Source organism: Tarenaya hassleriana, unplaced genomic scaffold (assembly GCF_000463585.1).
Source record: "Tarenaya hassleriana unplaced genomic scaffold, ASM46358v1 Cleome92, whole genome shotgun sequence".
Lineage (NCBI taxonomy): Eukaryota > Viridiplantae > Streptophyta > Magnoliopsida > Brassicales > Cleomaceae > Tarenaya > Tarenaya hassleriana.
Genome location: NW_010971581.1, coordinates 285,611 through 289,475, shown reverse-complemented (window position 1 = coordinate 289,475; position 3,865 = coordinate 285,611). Strand labels below are relative to the sequence as shown.

Here is a 3,865-nt window from a genome sequence, read left to right as displayed (position 1 = left end):
CCCGGGCAGGGCAGCGATCCATGTGGAGTGGTAACCCCGACTACGGCGGCGATCCGTAGAGGGTTATAACGATATTTTTTGTTTTTTCTATAAAAGAGTTTTGAGCTAAGTTTGAGGGGTTCTGAATGGTCCTAGAGTCTGGACTCGTTTTAAAGAATCGAATAAAGAATAGTCAGTAGAAGAACGTGAATTAATAGATTGAGTTTTGCTTGAGTTGAATGTTGATTGAATTTGTTTTCTATTTGATTGTCTATGTTGGGTACGGAGGCGAGGTTTATAGTCTTCCAACCTTACTGAGCTATTCGCATAGCTCACCCTTTCCTTTTTCTCCACAGGTAAAAGGTGAAGCAGATTATTTTGGTTGGATTCGGTAGTTTGCCAAAAAGACGAAGATTTAGAATTTCTGTTTTCTTTATTCAATTTATTCATGAAATTAATATTCAGACTTAAGTTATTGAAATTCATTGTTTTAGACTTCCGCTGTAGAGCCTGATTTGGATGGTTGATTTTAGAATAATTTCTATTTTATTTTTATAACCCAAGTGACGATTCAACGATATCCGAAATACCGGATTTTGGGTCATTACAATGTGGATCTCTCTCAAGCTTCTGAGCAGGATTCTAAGGCTGACAATGCTGATGTGGATCTCCCTCAAGCTTGTGACGAGGGTTCTAAGGGTGGGAATGCTGATGTGGATCTCCCTCAAGCTTGTAACGAGGGTTCTAAGGGTGAGAATGTTGATATGGATCTCCCTCAAACTTGTGAGGAGGGTTTAGAGGCTGGGAATGTTGATTTGAATCTCCCAAAGACTTCTGAAACCCCAATAGAAGACCAGGATGACATAGCCCCATCCGAAACCCCGAAGGAAGTCCCTCAAGTAGTCCCAACATCTGGTACCGCAGAAGGTAACTCTAGTTCTGAAACTTCACCACTCAGATTTCCTTTGAAAAGAAAACAAAGATAAAGGCCCGCAAAAAGAAGTCCATATGTTGAACCAAAATCGAGTGAACGCCCTGCAAAGAATAAACGTTGCAAGACACTTGTTAGAGGTAGAGGAAGAACAGGAAGGGGGAGAGGAAGGAGCAGAGGAAGTAGCGGAGGCAGAGGTACACAACAGTAGGAAGAACTAAAGAAATTGGAATCAGAAGGCGAAGAATCTGAGGAATCAGATGGAGAAGAAGAACCAAAGAAATCTGAGGTTGCATACTTTGTTTGGCGACCTGAAGGAGTTAAGGGTGACAGCCTCATAAGGACGTCATCATTTCTTTCATCGTCCACTCTAAAAGCGAGCATTCTTTGGAAATTTATGAATTTGCCCCGAGAGAAAAGACTTTGGAAGTCTATTTTGAATGCAACCAGAGATTCAGAGTTTTTTGAAACTATTTTGGAGGGCGGAAAATGGCTCACAGATGAGGTAAGGCCCCATTAAATAGGTCACATGGGCCATGAGTCTCACGGGCCATGTCTAACATGTTTTTGTTTTCTTTGACAACATATGGAAGAGGCAATGTGTGCGTTTCGGTGCAACTTGTCAAAGTACTCCGGTAAAACAGTGATCTCCAACTGTTGCATTTGTGATCTATACTTCTCGGAGACCATCATGCGGTGGGAAGAGAGTGTGGACCTGTCCAAGCTGGGTTTTCTTGAAAAATACTTCTCCGGAAAACGTCCAGTTGGAGGTGTACATAAGTCATTGCACAAGTATGATATTCTTGTAACTGTTGTGAATATCCATCCCTTCACCCGCAGACCCCAAAATTCCCTATCATAGGGTTGCCATTAAAGTGGATATCAGGGACAAAGTCCTTAAAGTATACAACTGTCAATCGAGACTGCGGGAGAATGTGGATAAGGTTGTTCAGAAGTTAGCTCGTCTCATACCGCATGCATACGTCCTTACTAAGACGAAATTGTTCTCTAAAGGAGATTTGCTTGAGGTTCAGTACAAGATTGAGCTTCATGAAAATGCAACCGGTTCTGATTGCGGTGTCTTTGCTGCAAAATACGTGGAGGGAATAATGTTGAACAAGGGAGCAGAATTTATGTCAATATGCGATGGAACCATACCATTGATCCGTGAAAAATTGGCTATCGATATATTTTGTAATGGTAAAAATACCACTGACCCGTTATTGTGAACTCTTTCATATTTTGTAAACTTATTATTTATTGTGAACTCTTTCGTAGTTTGTAAACTTAGTTTTTGTAAACTCTTTCGTATTTTGGATTTTACTTTTACTTGGAAATGAGAAAAAAAACATAGGTCCAATGGGTCACACGGGTTACATGGGCCATACGGATCGCATGGGTCACGGGTCACATGGGTCACATGGGTCACGTGTTACACGGGTCACATGGGTCCAATGGCTCACTTGGCACATGGGTCGAATTTATCGAATTAGTGACTTGGCATGGTTATGCAGTGATTAATCATGGATTTTAATATCAATAACAACTTTAAAATCATGTTCGTTTCAATTTTCATATTCAAGTCACTCATTCAATTGTATTCCATAAGTGATATTTGTGTTTTATGACAACTTTAGAACAAATTGTACTAATGTTCATACAACTACTTATGTTAACAAATTTAACTTGTAGATACCATATTGTCATTGTAAAACATCATATAATCCATTTCAAAACTTTAAAATCGAGATTTGATCGTGTTTTATAAGTGTCACTGAGTCATGGTCACATGTGTCACATGGATCATACAGTGTAAAAATGTCTTCGGGTCACATGGGTCACATGAGAGTCACATGGGTCACACAGTTCAAAACTCGTTTCTATCTTTTCAAGACTTTAACACGGTACTAGTGCAAAGAAAATCATCTTATTCAAATAGACTTTAACATGGTACTAGTGCAAACAAAACTTGTTTCTAATGTATACAATCACATGGATCACGAGAACAACATGAAATCATACAATCATATTATTTATGCAATATCTTTATTTGTCTTTCTTTAAACGCTTTGTCCGTGGTTCGGCGGGGTCTGGAAACCGATTTTGTTTAGGTCTACCGGTTTTGCATTTATCTTCCACAATCGGAGGTAATACCACGAGATTTGCATCCCGTGGGTCGTCAATGATCCAATCACAACAATCAGGAACCGGATAAACAGTTTCTTGATAAGCCAACCGGCCATGTCTCCCGGAGAAAGTATGGAGAGCATAAGTCTGGTATAATATTGCCTCTGCCAGTCTTGTGGACTGCTGCGATTGCGTGACTGCATGATCCGCGGTGTCAAACAAATCCGAAGGGGCGGATATGTGGGATAGGAAATTTGGAGCTAAGTGAAATAGGAGGAAAAAGTGAGTGTATGACCTTGTGTCCAAGGATGAAAGATGCCTCCCCGCATTCCACTTGTGAATGATTCCACATTGTGCGTCGTCTCGGTTGCTCGATAGTGTTCACCTTCCAAAATCAAAACTCGGAAAGAGAGAAGATCAAGTGAAACTGATATAATCATAGCATATACATAAGCAACATCAAGATCACATCATCACATCATGCATCTAAGTTCTCAATGCCGAAAAATTAAACGTGCAATGCAAAAAGGATACTAAAAAGGATATCTACAAGTTCGGGGTGCCTCCCGAGAGCGCTTATTTATGGTCCTAAGCTTGACCGTGGGGTGCTCACTCGTCATGAGGATCAGAGAAGCTCATCGAGCTCCTCTTTGTCGTGTTCCCCGGGGTTGTAAATCTTCAGCCTCTGTGCGTTGGTCTTGAATGTGTCTCCTCCATAGCCATATAGCTCTATTGCTCCGTGAGGGTAGACGTGCTTAACCGTGAAAGGCCCCGACCAACGCGATCTCAACTTGCCTGGAAAAAGTTTGAGCCTTGAGTTAAAGAGAA

The 3,865-nt window shown here is 40.9% G+C and overlaps 1 pseudogene; it reads left to right on the top strand.

Moving 5' to 3' along the window:
• LOC104804675 overlaps positions 1–2,139 on the top strand; it is a 5,975-nt pseudogene extending 3,836 nt beyond the window's left edge.
• Positions 2,140–3,865: the final 1,726 nt, after the last annotated feature.